Genomic DNA, 19,155 nt, shown 5'->3' with positions numbered 1-19,155 from the left:
CCTATCAAGGATTTGTCCATGGCAAAACACCAACGAATCATTCCTCTGATGCACAAAAGATGGAGGGATCGGTCCGGCTCTCTGTCAGCATGCAGCAATCCAAGTAAAATATCAACCATCAATATGTATGTCATCCAAAAAGCTGCAAGTTGACCTCTGTCATGTCATAAAACTTTCAGGTAAGCGAGAAACATGTCAAGAATCGTTCGGCAGGATTTGTTTGTGATGGCAGCATTGTGTGTGGTGTGCCAAATATTCTGATGAAGCTCAGACATGACCCACATCGTATCATTCAACTTTGGCAGATCTTCAGAATGGTTGATTTCCAGCCATTCTTCAAAGCTTGACCATGTTAACCTCAGCAGTGCTTCATATGTCAACTTGTGAAGACAGATAGCCCGGTTGTACTATTTCCCCTCAAGAACCTTGTTGATTGATCCTTCCGCAATGACTCCTGAATCCACAGCCAGATCACGAAGTCCAGCATCCCAAAAAAATCTTACCAACTGCGGTCATCAAGTGATCATATCTTAATCGTATGGCAGTTCCACATCATCAGCACGATTTCCCCATGCCTTTCCGGATGTTTCCATGCAATTTCTGTTGCTTTTGCATTCAGTGACTGATCCAAGACAGCTGCAATGGTTTCAAGATGTAGAAATGACTGGATAAGAATGGACTGTCACAAAATATCCTGGATGGTTGAAAACTTAGTTGTGGGTGTGATAATTGTAGGCAGGTATCTTTCTGTATCTGCCAGCACTTCTTTGTGCTCTCTTGTTAGAATGTTGAATCCTGTCCAATAAATCAGTGATTTCTCAGATTGTCATACACGCGCACCAAGACCCATGACAAGTCTGTGGACGTGCTCTCAGTGCTGCACTTGCATGCATTGCTGTCAGATCGGGTGGTACGCTGCGGATGGACTGTTCCTTTTCCCAATAGTGTATATTTGCAGTTGTGCACCCAGTGCCTTCATTGTGCACTTCTTATCTTTTCTGGAGGCAGTCATGACTGGTTTCAGTGGCACATACGATGAGAATGTTGGTTGAACAATGATACCGTTGACACGATGTGAGGTTCCTGCTCAACTTAGAACTTCCTCTTTCCTGTCGATATTGTCAAAGGCAAGCACTGTCAAGACAGACAGATATATGCACATGGGAAAAGGTACTGTGTCAAACTCGACACTTTCCAGCTTTTCCATACATAGTGCTGTGTCTATTTGTTCTAAACGAGAGTAGGAACAGGTGTGAAGACATGATCACACATCACACACTACCAGGCGGCCATACGGCGATGGAGTTTAGTCGATTCACCAGATATTCCTAACCCCCATCAAGGGTGCGGATGGACAACAAGTAAAGATGGCAGCCTTGTTATCCAGTGGATGACAGGATCCCCCACTCCCGAAGTTGTTCGCAGTTTGATGTCGTGCAAGTGTGCTCACTCTTGTCGGCAAACTGACCGCTCATACATCACTAACAGCTTGAATTGTACAGAACCGTGCAAGTTACACACTTGCTCCAACAAGGCCAGTGATGATGAGGAGCCAGAGCATGACTATCAGGACTCATCTGACAATGGTGACGTGTCCAGATGGTATTTATCTCAGACGTGTCTGGGTGGGAGTTTGTCTTCGGATGCGTCCAGATGGGAGTTTGTCTCCAGATGTGTCCGGGTGGTGTTTCTGTCCAGACGTGAGTTTGTCTCTGGACAGCTTGGCTCCAGATGTGTCTGGGCGGTGTTTGTCTCCGAACATATCCAGGTGATATTTATGTCCAGACAAGGGTTTTTCTCTGGACGTGTCTGAGCGGCATTTGACTCCAGATTCGACCATGCAGCATTTGTCTCTGGACTCGTCCCGGTGGTGTTTGTCTCCGGACACATCCCAGGTGGTATTTGCGAGTATCAAATATGTCCGAATTAGACAGATGAGGTAAAAAAAATAAAGTGTTGTCAAAACTGCTGCTAAGTTCGATTCTGGAGCTTAATTTTTGTAATTCAGCTTAGTTTAAGAGATTATTGAGGTTATGGCATGTGCGGAAATGAAATTAAGCCACAAATGCTGGCATCTCTGGACGTTCATAAGCATTGCAATGTCTCCAGTGATTTGTAGGTGTCAATAATATGAGTGAGGAGAATGAAAAAAAAATTCATCGTGAAGAAATCGTGGTGACCTGTTTCAAGTCAAGGTATGGTTGAGCAGGCCAAAAAACATGGTAGCTTCAGACCCCAGCGAGGTAACCCAGGATTCGCCTGAAGACCCTATAGAGCGAGCTGTCCGAGGATGTGCTTGATAAAGGATATAATTAAATAAGGCCGTTAATTCCCTTTAAAAGGGGTGTTTTAATTAACCCAAACACTCAATTTTCACTCATGCACTTCCTTGGAGTTCCCTTAATATGCATGCAAAGTTTCAGGTCGCAAGGTTCCATGGTTTTGGACTTATGGAGGACACACACACACGCACCCACTGACATATTTATTAGTATTTGTAGATTACTTTTTAAAGTTGATTTTTTTCCTTATCTGCCATTTTTCTTTCACTTCTTGTTTGTTCCCCTATTTTTCCCCTCTCTCCCAGTCCACTTGACTTTTAACCCCTGAACCCTGACCCTTCCTTTTGTGAGATGTCTTAGAGTCATTGTCACCCCACCTGCTCCCTGACACCTGACGTGCTCTTGCACATGCGCCTCTGACTTGCTCAACCATCACTCCTATCCAGTCTCCCTCTCTTGCTCTGACAAAGGGTTAATGCTCGAAATGTAAACTTCTTTCTTCCCAAGGCAGTTAGCCAATATGATCAACAAAACCAGCAGTATTTTAAGCAAAGCTAGAGATGCATTTGTACCACGATAGTGAGAAAATACTTTGTCAGACATGACATAAAAAAGTCAGAAGAATATCTTATTCATGTTTTGCAACTTGATACCTCCTGTAAAACATGGGATGAACTCTGATGTCTTGAAACACAAGTCTCTGTAATTTGCCAACAACATCACACTCACTACATGGTTATTTACAGTGATGTTTTCTTCTTTTCAGGTATTAATACACAAATTTGCTGATTGAACATGCTGAGCTGCCTGATCCATGCAACCTTTGGTGGCAAGAATCCATGAATATGCTCATGCCAAGCAAATGCTTACTCAGTAATCACGTGAGCTATAGTTGTGGTACGTAGCTGCCTGAATAAATAAATGTACAGCAAGATGCACATGTAGCAAAATAGAGTGTTGTTGGCTCAGAATTTTGCCAGAGATGTGAGAATGTGTGTAATAACATTCGACAGTACATTACAGCAATGCAAAATTGCAAGTACATTTGTTATCGTTAAAGTTTAATTTCAATATGGTATTTATGGGCATGTTATAATTTGAACACATTACAAAATTAAACAGTAATTCATTCATTGATGCTTGAATTGTGAAATTCTAAATTACGAATACAATCTTTAAACTAGAGAATAGAATTCAATGCGAATGCGTTGATGGATATGCCTCCGCCTGCATTTGATATCAACCCACCGTTATTTCATCTCAATTAACGGTCACATGAAATATTAGAGGTCACATGAGGGAGTGTACAAGAGAAAAGAAACAAGCAGAAGAGAGACAACATGAGATGCTTCTAACTCGAGTTATGGTCTGCAAAATGATTTTCGAAGTGCACATGACCCTTGACCTAATGAATTAAAAATTGAATCATTTCATCTTCATATTACAGTAAGTCCATACCTGTGCCGAGTGTGATTGAAAGCCCTTCTGTGCCTCACAAGTTATTGTGGAACCAACATGATTTTAAATTAGTCACATGATCGTTGACCTTAGATCATCTGAACTCAAAATCAAAATATAATCAGTTTATCTGTGTATTACGGTCTATACAGCCAAGTTTTATTTAATCTGGTCAGTGGTTCTCAAGTCATAATGGGGGAAAAAAAACTGATAACGGATGGATGGATGCATGGACACATGGACGGACATCGGAACGGATAACCTGAAAACATAATGCCAGATAAGCTCCGGACTTCAGCTGCGGGAGGCATAAAGACTGCCGAACATAAAAAGTATTAATTACAAGGATGGGAAAATTAATCTAAGGAATTTTTCACCCGTGAAAGCATATCCTGCATCTCATCAAGTCACCATACTCGGTGGCTTAAGGGTTGGGACATCTACCTCGAGTCTGGGAGTTTGGTGGTTTGAACCCCAGCTGAGAAATAACAAACTCTTAAATGGTACGTCCTTGCTTGATGCCCAGCATTTGAAAAAGATAGAGCATGGACAAACAACCATATGTTGGCAATCAGAGTGGAAGATTTGATGAGCTAAATAGCCTCCTCCTGCGATGAAGTTCTCTATATATATATATATATATATATATGTATGTTGTTGTTCGTCTTTCGGCTGCTCCCGTTAGGGGTCACCACAGCGGATCATCCGTTATGATCCGTATACTGATTTGGCACAGGTTTTACGCCGGATGCCCTTCCTGACGCAACCCTGGTCGCCTCTTACGACACAGGGATAAGGATTGGGTTTCGCCATGATTCCGGGCTGCCCTACACCCTCTATGACGATATATATATATATATATATATATATATATATATATATATATATATATATATATATATATATATATATATATATATATATAATCTTTTTTAATACATTGTCGAGGCTCGAATGAGAGCTAACGCACAGCAAGGGGGGCATGACACAAGAGGGGTGGGAGAGGGAAGGATAAAACAGTGGGGAACAGAGACATTAGATCTGTGGAAGGGAGAGGGATGGGGTGGGGAACACGGGGTACAGAAGATGGACATTACAGGGACTTTCAGGAAGGAAAGCAGAGAATTTGAAGGGGGTGGGTTTGGGGTGGATTAACAGGGGTAGAAAAGATCGAGGTTTTGGATGGTGGAAGATAAGAGGTGGTGGGGAACAGCTGTTTTGAAGGCCTGGAGGGAAGAATGAGATTGAAGAGGGTGCAGGAGTTTATTAAGGGAGTATATACATCTCTAAATCTACATAAATAATATAATACACATATATCTTGTTATGGCTGTGGAAATTCGCAATACACCATAAAGGATCCTTAGATCAGTTATGACGCTAAGTTTATGTGCAGATAGTTCCCCACCGTTGTTTAAAGGGAATTCGTGTGATTCATCGGGCTGCGACTCTTTGAGAAAGCCGTTTTTCTGTTCTATCGTTATTTTGGACCATCCGAAGACTTCAAACGAAGGCCCCGTGAAAGGCCTACAATGGCGCGCGAGTTTTCCCGCCTTTTTTGCGGCGCCGGGGCTGACGGGAGAGGCTGCGAGAGCTCGCTGGCGATTGGTGGATACGGGGTGTGAGGAGGAAATGCCCCTTTTCGATGAGCTTTTCGAAAGGGCTAGAGGAGAGGCGGAGCCAAAAAGGGGGTGGAGCGAAGGGGCGGAGCCCCGCGCTATATAGGGCGGACCGCGCGCGGCTCAGCCTCTCTCTCCTGCCTGGATCATCGTGTTGGATTCTTCCTCTCTCTCCGTCGACGTCACTCTCTCCCTTGGTGGCCAGGGTCGAGCTCGCTTCTCTCTCTTGGTGGCCAGGGTCGAGCTCTTACTCTCTCTGTCTGGGTCGTCAACGTCATCTCTCTCTCTGGTCCAAGTGCTCTCTCTCTGTCGGGGTCGAGTGCTCCTCTCACTTAGTGGCCAGGGTCAAACTCGCTCTCTCTCTCTGGTCCGAAAGCCCTCTCTGCCTATCCTTCTTCTCGGTGCAACGCTCTCTCTCTCTCCCCCTCTCAGTCCTGCGATCGTGGTCCGGCGAGCGGCCTGTTGGTGGAGACGCGGACGGGAGGCGCAGCAGTGCCGGCTGTCTGGTGGACCTGCGCATCCGGACGAGGGGTGCAGGAGAGGGTTCGCCGGCCGCGTGGGAGGCCGGAACCAGGTGCGACCACGCTGACGGTCGTGGGAGAGAGACTGGACGACCATTAAAGGGAGGTCTTTTCTTTTGTTTGTGTGTGTGTGTGTGTGGGTGGCGCCGTGTCCGACAAGTAAACCTGTGTAAGTGCCTGTATGTTGCTCGTAGTCGGTGGTATTGCTTTCATTGCTTTCTTGCCTGTATCCGTGTTTCATTTCAATTTGCCTTGCTTGTAAATGTATGCATGATTCCTTGCTTGTGTTGTGTGTGTAATATGTGCTTGCTATAATAAATGTCCTTGTGTGAAATGTATCCCGTTCGTCGTCTCTTTCCCCATTGAAAGTGCCATCTTGAATCGCGGAATAAATTAGTAGTGGGTTTTGAACACCCGGGTAAAGAAGAGAATCTGATCCGGCGAGGTCGGCGATAACACCGCTCGGTTATCACTGTAGCGCGGAACGGACCGCTTCAGTGGTTCGTGTCCTCGGCCGACCTGCGGCGAGGTACGATCGCCCGGTCGACCACTTGCGCAGGTACTTAGGTAGGTCGAATTTGGCGAGCAACCCTATCCTGCGCGGGTGGGCAATTGGCACGATCGTGGTGAGGTTAAACCCCCACCCGTGACTGGCTCCTGGCGGTAGTTCCAGGAGGGTCACGACTGAATTGTCCGTCCGGTGGGCGACGTGGTTGCGATTGGAGTTACGCAATCGCTCGCACGCCTGGCGGGCCAGAATTCGTAACACTGGCATCCGGGAGTGAGATTCGAATCCACCCCGTCTCCAACTAAATTCACGCGAATCGGTTCAGGGGTGAGTGGAGCGACCCTCGATTCCCACCAAATTCGAGCGAGTTAAATTAAATTCCGAGGGATAATATGGCATTTCAAGGCGAACGGGTGCCGGGTGGATTAGATATGTGTCGTAATGTAGAATCCATGGCCCGAGACGGTTCCTTTTGTAATTTTAATCCACGGGGGAGCTCACCCTCATGTATTGAGCACGAACTTTGCTGGCAAATGTAGTCGCACAATGGCGGCGCGATCGCACCTCGGCACGGCATGGAGCGGGTGGCTATTAATAGTACAATGAACGGCACGACACGAGGCGGGGCTCCCAACCAACGATTGAAACCACGTGATCATGGCAGGTAAGGCTGGCGGACATTGGCGGGCTTCGGGCACAAAACAGAAATATCTGGGAAAACTAAAAGAAAACGGTGAGAGAACGAATGAAAGGAGAGAGCAAGCATGTAAAAGGAGTGCGAAGAGCGAACTGAAGAAGAGAAAAGAGGAGCAAATTAGTAACTCCCGGGATAGAAAGCACATGGAAGAAAAATGGAAAACAAAGCTGGAGGAGCAAAAATGGAAACACGCTTTGGAATTAAAACAACGAAAGGAAGAAGTAAGATCGGGCAATCAGAGAAGGGAGAGCATGGAACAGGAGATAAAGAGAGGAGAGGAACATCTGAAGCAAGAGGTAGGAAGAGGCAATCGGGACAGAGAATGCCTAAAAAAGACGATAAAAGAAGAAGAGGAATGGTGGGAAGAACTAAAGGAAAACAATAAGAAAAGAGATGAATTGAGGAGGGAAGCAGTGGAAAGAAGGGATAAAATGAGTGAAGAAGCATGCAAATTGAGAAAGGAGTTGGAAAAGAAAGCTTCTGAGTTACAGAAACACCGAAACAGAGACGGAATTACAAAACGAACTGAAGATGTTGAGTGAGGAAAAAACGAGAACGGAGAATGAAACGTTTAGGAACCACACTGTACAGATCGAACAGCTGGAAGCGAAGGCCAGATTAAAGAATGAGATATAAGAAAGAGTAATGAAGGAAGAACGAATGAGAAAGGAGAAGGAAATCAGCCAACTGAAGGAAACCACGAGATTGCAGAATGAGGAACAAGGAAGACAGTGGAATAGGAAATACAAAGAACAAGGAATGAGACAGGAGAAAGAAATCAGTCAGTTGAAGGAGATAACGAGATTGCAGAAGGAAGAACGAGAGGAACAGTGGAATAGAAAACAACAACAACAACATGAATTTGAGGTTAACCAATTGAAGGAAACTATGAGATTGGAGAATGAGGGACAGGGGGTGAAAGAAATAAAAAAAAGAAAGACAAGAACAACTGAAAAAGAAAGCCAGGTTGAAGTACGCAGAGATAATGAAGTTACAAGGAATGAAAGAAATTAAAAAAGAAAGAAAAGAACAACTAAAACAGAAAGCAAGGTTGAGGTACGCGGAGATTGTGAAACAACAAGGAATAAAACAAAAAGAAGGACAAGGGCGACTTAAGGAGAAAGCAAGGTTGAGGTACGCAGAGATAATGAAAGAACAACGAACGAAACAGCAAAAGGAGCTCGGCCAATTGAAGGAAACTATGAGATTGAACCATGAGAAGCATGAGGAAGAGTGGGAGAGAAAACAAAAACTGTACGCATTTGAAATTAACCAGCTCGAGGGGAGAGCAAAATTTGAGTCCACGGAGATCGAAAAACTCCGGAAAGAGAACGAACAACTCAAAAAGCTCCGAGAGGATGAACGACTCAAAAGGAGCCAGGAAATGGAACAGCGCAATAGTGTGGGATGTGTGACATCACCACAGGAAGGAACGTTAATGGTGCGGGACTTAATTGACATCACTCGTCGGATGAAACAACGATTAGGGCAAACCCTGAAAATGGAGACGAGGAAAGTAACAGAGAAAACGAAGGAGGTAGAAGTATTGCCAGAGACACGGGAGATAGACCGAATTGAGAATGAATTAAATAAAATGAAGGAGGAAACAGAGACGAAGATCCAGGAGGAAACTAATATACATGAGGTGACTGAGTTGGCAGAGACACGGGAGATAGAGGGTGAATTAGATGAGGTTAAGGACGAGCACACACACATTCAGGTAGTAGAGGACAATGAGGGGGAGCTCGCAGAATGTTTGATGACCCGGTGCAAGTAGCTGGATAGCCTCCTTCGGGAACGGAGGGAGACGCTCTGCTCCCTTGAAGCTGACCACGACCAGGTGGGTTCGGTCGTGTCAAGCGAGTTCGAGGGGGCGAGTGCTGCGAACGGGTGCATGTGCAGCTTGGGGGGTATGGAGGCCCCAGAAACCCTTGGGGTGGCACAAATCCCCAGTGTGGTTACGAGTGTGGTCCCTGTGTGTGTGGTGTCATGATGTGTGAGAGTCGTGACACGCAGGAGTGTGTGCGTGGAAGGGAGATGGCGACAGAGGGACAGAGGCCGGGTAGCAGCCGTAGCTGGATTGGGGACCGTGCCGGGTTTACACGGCGGCGAGCGTGAGGTTCGTGCTGTGCAGCGCACGAGGCCGCCACGTGCGCGCTTGCGGGAGTGAAACCCGGTCCGGAAACTCCAGCGGTGGATTTGCCGATCCCGCGGACGGACAAAAGGTAGGCTGGACATGGATTTGGACTGGATGGGTTCTCCACGCGGGCGTGTGTGTGAAACTCTGATGGGCAGAGCACATGTGTTCGTGTGGGGAACCCCTCGAAACGCGAGGCTTGCTTTTGAATGCGCAGGGTGACGTCATGGCTGCATGTGGGGTTGGAATCCGGCAGGAGGGGTATCCCTGTCGGATGGTACCGTCCAAGGAGGGACGAGGTACGCGAACAGCTGCCATGACGTCACGTAAAAGGTGCGCAGGTTGCGAGTTGCCGTGCTAGTGATGTGCAGTTGGAAAAAAAAAGTTGAGAAAAGCAAGCCTCGCTCTCGGGTGAACAGGATTCCCTGGGCAAGGGGTGGAAGACCCCCTTGGCCAGGGCACAGGATACCACTAGTTCGGGGGAAGGGTTAGCTTAGCTAGACCAGCTAAATGGGGCAGGGGTAAGTCCTCATGGGTCCCGTGGAATGGATTAGGTCGAGGGATTCAGTTTATATTTAGGAAGGGAGACGGGAAATAATGATTTGGAGACAGTGACAGACTTGTGGATGTGTAGAGGGGACATAGCTTAGCTACGTAGGGTTAAAAGGATGTGCTATAGTTTAAGGGATGACGAGGGAGCACGAGGTAGTTAGGGGTTTTAGTGAGCAGAATGGCAGAATTCAGCGATGAAATGTGAGTTGAAGAGCGGGAATGGAAACATGTTGAGTGAGTGAGGCCAGCGGGTCTGTATGTATGGAGTGAATGGGGAATGCATGGTGCGATGAGTGATTGGGGGGAGGAGTGACTCCTGCCCAAGGGACCCCAGGGTCAGTATAAAGTGAGTTAGTGGGTTAGACAAATTTAAAAATGGAGGTCATTTTGCTGTTGGTGGGAGTGTAGGCTCGATACCCATTTGGAAGGGTGCAGGAGCCCTGTTGACGGGCTGGGAGCGTGGCTACAAACGGTGAGTATTGTTTAGTGGGTACCCCAGCACCGGGATAGTAGGCCAAGGGCCCATGGGGGGGCCGGGATAGTGTAGTGGGCACTGATGCGCCCGCATGATGCGGGGGCCCGGGGCGCCATATGCCACGGGGGCAGTGTACTGGGCACGGGCGACCCTCGGAAAGGGACCTGGGGCGCCAACACGCCACGTGGGCATCGAGGGGGAGTAGCCGAGGAGGGCACTCCCCAGTTTTTAGGGAGCTGGTAGGCTCGGAGGCAGTGTAGTGCCTAGGGGTGCCATTGTTGGAGAATCGGCAGAGGGTAGTTCCTGCCAAGGGAGCCATGCGTCCCAGCCATGAGACCGTGCGAGGGCACGGAAGGAAAATTGGGGGGGCATGACCTGGAATTTGAGAGGACACTAACACAGGTGACGGGAATCTGGGTTGTTAGAACCAGTCGATTAAGCGAGAGGCGCTTGTTGAAAGCCCCGGGATAGTTTAAAAGTTAATGGTTAGTGTAGTTAGGAAGTGTACCCCTCCGCACCATCCATCCCTTCGCTCTCGTTGTGGGCCGCTGGACCCACTTTGGGTTAAGATCGCTGAAATTTGAGCAGGCCATTCTGAGGATTTATTGGGCCTCGACACAGGACACTAGCTCTCCCTTATTCCCCTCCGGGAAGGGAACGTAGGGGTTGGGAGTAGGCTAGGTGACGTGATAGGTCAGCCGGACAAAGATGATAAAGGGAGTTAGGGGACGATTTATAGAAGGGAAGTAAAAATAAAAATAAAAACAAAAAAATAAGTTGGGGCTAAATTGGGTTTTGACAAATTAAGGGGGTGGGTATGAACAGAGACAGGCAAAGGCGATAGGTTGGGAGGGAGACAGTAGGGTAGGTCCGAGCCCGCCTTCCGAGTGGCCAGCACCACCGCACTCCCTCCACGAACCTCCAGAACAAGACAAGGGGCCAGCCAATTTCATCTGCCGGCTGTGTTTACTGCAAGGCCTGTGCCAGTCGGATCATCTGCTGGCTGTTTGCTACGAGGCCTGTGCCGGTCACGTCATCTGCTGGCTGTTGCTGCAAGGCCTGTGCCGGTCGATCATATGCCGGCTGTTTTTGCTGCAAGGCCTGTGCCGGCCACTTCATCTGTCTGCTGTGTTTGCTACAACGGCCTTGCCATGCCACGCATTGTCTGCCTGCCTATGCCTTGGCCCATGCCTGCTGCCCTCGTTCATCTTGCCCCGTTCTGTTTTGCATCCCCCCCCCCCCAGTTCATTACCATGTGCGCCAGGATCCTCGCGCAAATTGCAAGGACTGCCCTGATGGCAGCTGCAACACGGGACTGCACCGGCGGCCCGTGCACCGGTCATTTGTTCACTGCATTCATTTTAAGAAGGGGGAGGCCTTGGACTGCGCTTAAGCAGCCTGGCTCCCTGCTTGTGACTTTTACTCTTTTTCCCACAGAGTCCATAGATCCTGGGCTATGGTTAGTGTAAATTTATAAGTTGTTAAGTTGTAATTGCACATGAATGCACCCCCGGCATGTTTGTCTTAGCGCCGGCAATTTATTTAAGTCGTCTGTATGAGTGGGTTTGTTTAGTTAGTTACTCAGCCCGTAGGTTATTTATTTTGGGGACATGAATACACTGAATGTCGCACTCAGGGATCCGAAGGTAAATCGTACTGGGGAGAACTTACACATGATGGCACACAAAAATTCGACGACTCGGGACGAGTCTGTAAAAAAGGGAGGGGGTAGTGTTATGGCTGTGGAAATTCGCAATACACCATAAAGGGTCCTTAGATCAGTTATGACGCTAAGTTTATGTGCAGATAGTTCCCCACCGTTGTTTAAAGGGAATTCGTGTGATTCATCAGGCTGCGACTCTTTGAGATAGCCGTTTTTCTGTTCTATCGTTACTTTGGACCTTCCGAAGACTTCAAACGAAGGCCCCGTGAAATGCCTACAATGGTGCGCGAGTTTTCCTGCATTTTTTGCAGCGCCGGGGCTGAAGGGAGAGGCTGCGAGAGCTCGCTGGCGATTGGTGGATACGGGGTGTGAGGCGGCCGTGAGGAGGAAATGCCCCTTTTCGAGGAGCTTCTCGAAAGGGTTAGAGGAGAGGCGGAGCCAAAAAGGGGGTGGAGTGAAAGGGCGGAGCCCCTCGCTAAATAGGGCGGACCGCACGCGGGCTCGGCCTCTCTCCTGCCTGGATCATCGTGTTGGATTCTTCCTCTCTCTCCGTCGACGTCACTCTCTCCCTTGGTGGCAAGGGTCGGGCTCGCTTCTCTCTCTTGGTGACCAGGGTCGAGCTCTCACTCTCTCTCTCTCTCTCTCTCTCTCTCTCTCTCTCTGGGTCGTCAACGTCATCTCTCTCTCTGTCGGGGTCAAGTGCTCTCTCTGTCGGGGTCAAGTGCTCTCTCTGTCGGGGTCGAGTGCTCCTCTCACTTGGTGGCCAGGGTCGAGCTCGCTCTCTCTCTCTCTCTCTCTCTGGTCCGAAAGCCCTCTCTGCCTCTCCTTCTTCTCGGTGCAGCTCTCTCTCTCTCTCTCTCTCTCTCTCTCTCTCTCTCTCTCTCTCTCTCTCTCTCTCTCTCTCTCTCTCTCTCTCTCTCTCTCTCTCTCTCTCTCTCTCTCTCTCTCTCTCTCTCTCTCTCTCTCTCTCTCTCTCTCTCTCTCTCTCTCTCTCTCTCTCTCTCTCTCTCTCTCTCTCTCTCTCTCTCTCTCTCTCGGTCCTTCTCTCATGGTCCAGCGAGTGGCCTGTTGGTGGAGACGCGGACGGGAGGCGCAGCAGTGCCGACTGTCTGGTGGACCGACTCATCCGGACGAGGGGTGCCGGAGAGGGTTCGCCGGCCGCGTGGGAGGCCGGAACCAGGCGTGACCACGCTGACGGTCGTGGGATAGAGACTGGACGACCACTAAAGGAAGGTCTTTTCTTTTGTTTGTGTGTGTGGGTGGGTGGTGCCGTGTCCAACAAGTAAACCTGTGTAAGTGCCTGTACATTGCTCGTAGTCGTTGGTATTGCTTTCATTGCTTTCTTGCCTGTATCCATGTTTCATTTTGATTTGCCTTGCTTGTAAATACGTGCATGATTCCTTGCTTGTGTTGTGTGTGTAATAGTTGCTTGCTATAATAAATGTCCTTGTGTGAAATGTATCCCGTTCGTCGTCTCTTTCCCCATTGAAAGTGCCATCTTGAATCGTGGAATAAATTAGTAGTGGGTTTTGAACACCTGGGTAAAGAAGAGAATCTGATCTGTCGAGGTCAGCGATAACACCGCTCGGTTATCACTGAAGCACGGAACGGACCGCTTAAGCGATTCGTGTCCTAGGCCGACCTGCGGCGAGGTACGATCGCCCGGTCAACCACTCGCGCAGGTACTTCGGTAGGTTGAATTTGGCGAGCAACCCTATCCTGCGCGGGTGGGCAATTGGCACAATCGTGGTGAGGTTAAACCCCCACCCGTGACTAGCTCCTGGCAGTAGTTCCAGGAGGGTCACGACTGAATTGTCCGTCCGGTGGGCGACGCGGTTGCGATTGGAGTTACGCAATCGCTCGCACGCCTGGCAGGCCAGAATTCGTAACAATATGTACGTATATGCATAAAATAAAAAATATCAATAAACAGATGGAGTGTGATGAGCAATCCAACGATTCCTATTGGACACAGTCCACACCAAAGCGTTGCCTCCAACACAGAGCCTCAGCCCGGTGACTGTTAAACAGACAAAGATCATATGGTCATCATCAGTTTACCATTAAACATAACCGCCGATCTCAATTTCAGGCTTATTTGCTCTTATCAGGATGACGTACCGATAAATATCCAACCAATGATGACCACATTCGTCATTTACACATCAGACGCACCTCCTCACTGTGATGGTGAGCATCGTGGATGATGGCTCACACTGTAAAACTGCATATTCTGCACAGAACAACGATCCATCTGCCACCCAGATGATTGTTCCTGCTGTATATATATATATGTATATATATATATATATGTATATATATATATATATATATATATATATATATATATATATATATATATATATATATATATATATATATATATATATATATATATGTATGTATATATATATATATATATATATATATATATATGTATGTATATATATATATATATATATATATATATATATATATATATATATATATGTATATATATGTATGTATATATATATGTATATATATGTATGTATATATATATATATATATATATATATATATATATATATGTATGTATGTATATGTATATATATATATATATGTATATATATATATATATATATATGTATATATATATATATATATATATATATATATATATATATATATATATATATATATATATATACATGCATGTAAATGTTGCGGGCCGGGGGTCGGGTGAGAAGACCACTAGGTGGGGGAAGCTATATCAGTTCCCACCAGACTCCCCGGAAATGTAGGCCGTCGCACACGGATAATTCCGTGACGCGGCGGGTCGCTTAACCGACCGTGGATGCCAATAACTCAACCGCGTGACCTAGGGTCCTCCCGTCTATGGGTTAATCGGGTTACCTAATTAATCACGTGGTTTAATTACCGGGGAACACGTCCTCGGTATGCCTTGTCTGAACCGGATCACTCTACCGGACCGGATCACTTTACCGGATCGGATTCAGCTGAGTGACACTGCCAAGGACGTACCGGCTAAAAGGAGCAAATCATTGGGAATAAAGTCCCAGCTAAACTAGGATTCGGACCATGCTCGATCAATGGAAGAAAAGACAAAAACGTGCAGGGAACATTCCTAATAATGATTTTTTTTTTTTTTTTTTTGTATACTTTGGTCGAGGCTCGTATGAGAGCGAACACACAACTCACAGCAAGGAGGCATGAGATAAGAGGGGCGGGAGTGGAAGGGACAAAACAGTGGGGAACAGACACATTAGGTGAACTGTGGAAGGGAGAGGGATGGGGATGGGACGGGGAACATGGCGAAGAGAAGATGGACATTTCAGGGACTTTCAGGAAGGAAAGTAGGAGAAATGAAGGAAGTGGGCTTGGGTGGATTATCGGGGGTAGAAAAGATCGAGGATTTGGATGGGGGGAGATAAGAGGTGGTGGTGAACAGCTGTTTTGAAAGCCTGGAGGGAAGAATGGGAAAGAATAGAGTGAGGAAGTTTATTCCAAAGGCGGGAAAAAAGAGGAATGAAAGAGTGAAGATGAGCAGTGATTCGTGATTTTGGTAGTTTTACCAGAAGGGGGTTGTTGGCGGACCTTGAGCGCCCTGTGGAAATGTGGTGGGGACAAATCGCAGAGAGAGCAGGGGGGGCAAGGCTGGAGAGGAGTCTGTAGAAGACAGAAAGACCACCGACCAACCTGCGGTGATTGAGTGAGAGGCCCAAAGACTCAGCTTCATTGCGGGAGATGCCGATGATCTTAAATGCCCTGGTTTCGACAGCATGAAGCCGAGAAAGGTGGGAGGCAGGAGCACCAGCCCAGAGGGGAGAGCAGTACTCCATCAGGCTACGGACAAAAGCTTTGTAAGTGGTCAGGAGCTCAAGAGGGCCGAGGAAGGACTCAAGAGGGCCCACACCCAGCCAACTGGCATAATGACAATTGAAGTCATGAAAAAGGATTTGCAGGACGGAGGATTCCCAGTTGGCGACTGGCTTTTGAGGCGAGGTTGGAAATGTGACTTTCCCAGGAAAGGTCATGGCAGATAGTGAGACCTAGAAGCTTGAAAGAAAAGACTTCTTCCAGAGGATTGTTGAGAAAGTGGATGGGGGGGTTTTGTAAACGGTCCTTTCGAAGAGACATAGTGAGAGTGTGAGATTTGTCTGGATTGAAAGACATGTTCCACGTGTTGGACCAGTTTGTGATTTTATCCAGATCTGCAGTGAGTGAAGAAGCTGCTGCTTGCCGGTCTGAGGGATGACAGATGGTACGGCAGAGGGTGGAGTCGTCGGCAAAGAGAAATAGAGGATTTTCCAGAGAGTCCGAGAGATCATTGATGAAAACCAGAAAAAGAACAGGGCCCAGAACGCTACCTTGAGGAACTCCAGCCTGCACAGGAAGAGGGGATGAAAGAACTCCATTTAGGGCCACACGTTGACTGCGACAGGAGAGGAAGTCTGCGAGCCATGAGTGGAGATGGCCTTGAATACCATGGGAAGAGAGTTTGGTGAGTAGGGCAGGGTGCCAGACTGTGTCAAAAGCACGTGATATGTCCAGGGATACGGCTCGGATTTCCTGTCTGGCATTGAGGACCTCCATCCATTGATGGGAGAGCAGAAGCAGCATATCCAGGGTAGAGTGACCTGGTCTGAAACCAAATTGATGATTGGAAATCAAGCCATTGGAGAAGAGGAAGGATTTCATATCTGAGGTGATGATGGATTCCATCACCTTGCTGATGATTGGGAGAAGGCTGATTGGTCTGTAGTTATAGGGATCTGTTTTTGCACCTTTTTATGCAGGGCAGTGATGTTAGCAGATTTCCAAGCAGATGGCAGATGACCTTGGGCAAATGAGAGGGTGAATAGAACAGAGAGAGGGTGAGCAAGAGCAGAAGAGCAGGCTTTGAGGACACGTGGGCTGATGCCGTCTGGACCGGTTGCAGAATCTGACTCGAGGTTTGAAAGCAAGCTCTCCACCTTGTCAGGAGAAAAGGATACAGAGTCCAGGGACAGTTGGGTGCGACTGGGTAAAGTGGGTAGAGATAGTGATGGGTTTAGGACACAAGATTTAGCTGCAAACACCGAGTTTAGACATTCAGCTTTATCACGTGTGGAATCAGCAGTGCGGCCATTTGAGGTAAGGGAGGGGATGGAGGGGGAACATACACCAGTAACAGATTTGATTAAACGCCACCAGGATTTTGAGGAGGGAGAGAGGTATGAGAGTTCAGACTTGATTTATTACAATGGGTGAGGAAAGGTATGTGGTACGATCAGGATTTATTGGGGTGTGTTGTGCAGAGATAGGGGAGAGAGGTGTGGTGCAGAAAATAAACAGGCAACTTACAAAAGCGGACACAGAGCAGACTTAACGCGAAAATAATAATAACAATCTTCTGCAGTCTTACTTAAGCAGACAGGCGCCAGGACACACACACACACGCACACACACAGACACAGAAAATCCGATGAAGAGAAAGTTTTGAACCAGGAAGGGAAAGGAGTTGAGGCTATGATCTTGGTACCTTTGTGCTTGATAGCACGACGCGCCACCAATACATTTCCGGGGTGCTCCATAGTGTGGCACCCAACAGCTGGCGCGTCATCTCTGGCTTCAGCAGAGCGTGTGGAGACCTTGTTCGGGAAGGAGGGGCTTGAGTGGAGAAGGGGCGGAGTCCAGAGTACGAGGATGGAGTGGTAGACGGGACCAGCTAGGTGGGTGGGGTCGAGGTCCTGTGGGCGGAGATGAGGAGGCGGAGTCCAGACAGCCGAGGGACGAGGGCAAGGCCAGATTGAGCGGGCGAAAGAGAAAAGACAGAGAGGTGGAGGGACTGCTCCAACCTTTATAGGACTTGCAGCGCGGGGGGAGGAGCCATCCCGAAGCGAACGTCATCACCTGAATCGGGCGCTCAGATTGGCCCTGACCCCTCACGTGGCCCGCTAACTTTGGCCGAAAACCGCCTCACTTCGTTTCCGGCAAGGCCATCTCAGACAGCGGCAATATTCCGCTCTGATCCCACGACCTGACACGAATCGCCCACACCGAAATTGGCACGCGAATCGTCCTGCAAAAAAACCCCGGCCCGTGCCCTGGCAACTGGCCGAGGGTCCCGCATGCCCACTCGGGCGTCCGACCAGCGCCGATCAATGCGCGCCAACACGGCCCGCACTGTACATTCCCCGGCTCGATCACAGCTTCGCTGGCTGTAGAGACGAGAAGACGTTAACCATCCGTGGGGAATCCGCTGCTGCCAGCGAGGGCTGAAGGTAGATCGTTATGGATAAATCCATGCATGTTTCACGAGCGGCGTACGTGTCTGCCTTCGAGCACATTCCATACAGCGCGCGCGGTTCGGCCATTATGCACGTGGCCAGCGCTCGCGTTGGCACGACTCCGCTACCGTGTGCGCGGGGCGAGCACCAATATGTGTCGGATATTGAGGTTTAAAAGGAACAAGCGGCTTCTACTCTGCACACTCGTATCCCGCCCAACATGGCGTGGAGTCGTCTTTATCAGCCTCCGTACGTATTTCGTGCAGCGTGGGTGTCGTGCTGGCTGTGTTTCCTGTGTTGTGGAAAACACCATTCGTGCAGCCTCTTAAGAGGTATTCATTCGCATGCCTTTACAATGTAACCAGCAATCTTCCCCAGATCACTGGAAGCTCGAGTCAATAATCCCGCACTGCGAAGTGCACTATATGATCAGCTGCACACGTTGGGATTGGGCTCGCCCGGGAACGAGGGCTCTGCGCTGCAGTTTCCTCATAGCTGCGCCGCACGCGCTGGCCTCAATGAGGGTCCACCTCACAGCGAAGGCATACGTGGCTGATTTACCTCAGGAATAATCAGACGAAAAGAATAGTTGGGACGAAAAGAAGAAAAAATGATGCAAGTAAACCTAGCTGAGATCATCGCAACGCACTCCCTTGTTGTCCCACTAGACAAAAGGAAAGGGACTATCTACACATATATTAATGGAATAACTGTCTTGGGACCACTGTCTGTTGGATACATGCAGTTCCGAGAACTGCAACAATATACAGTGGGGAGAACAAGTATTTGATACACTGCCGATTTTGCAGGTTTCCCACTTACAAAGCACGTAGAGGTCTGTAATTTTTATCATAGGTACACTTCAGCTGTGAAAGACGGAATCTAAATCAAAAATCCTGAAAATCACATTGTATGATTTTTAAATAATTAATTTGCATTTTATTGCATGAAATAAGTATTTGATACATCAG

The 19,155-nt window shown here is 48.0% G+C and overlaps 1 protein-coding gene across 1 annotated transcript in view; it reads left to right on the top strand.

Moving 5' to 3' along the window:
• The first annotated feature begins 3,056 nt into the window (after window positions 1–3,056).
• Window positions 3,057–19,155, top strand: part of ADSL (adenylosuccinate lyase) — a 95,247-nt gene continuing 79,148 nt past the window's right edge. Inside the window, exon 1 of the mRNA XM_085887103.1 lies at window positions 3,057–3,179. The gene's annotated coding sequence lies outside the window, so the exon portion shown is untranslated. The remainder of the gene's footprint in view (window positions 3,180–19,155) is intronic.

The sequence above is a fragment of the Eptatretus burgeri genome, chromosome 1 (assembly GCF_056783735.1).
Source record: "Eptatretus burgeri isolate ZD-2024b chromosome 1, Ebu_testis_v1, whole genome shotgun sequence".
In the NCBI taxonomy this organism is placed as follows: domain Eukaryota; kingdom Metazoa; phylum Chordata; class Myxini; order Myxiniformes; family Myxinidae; genus Eptatretus; species Eptatretus burgeri.
The sequence above is the reverse complement of the archived record's forward strand: the minus strand, read 5'-3'. Positions and strand labels throughout refer to the sequence as shown.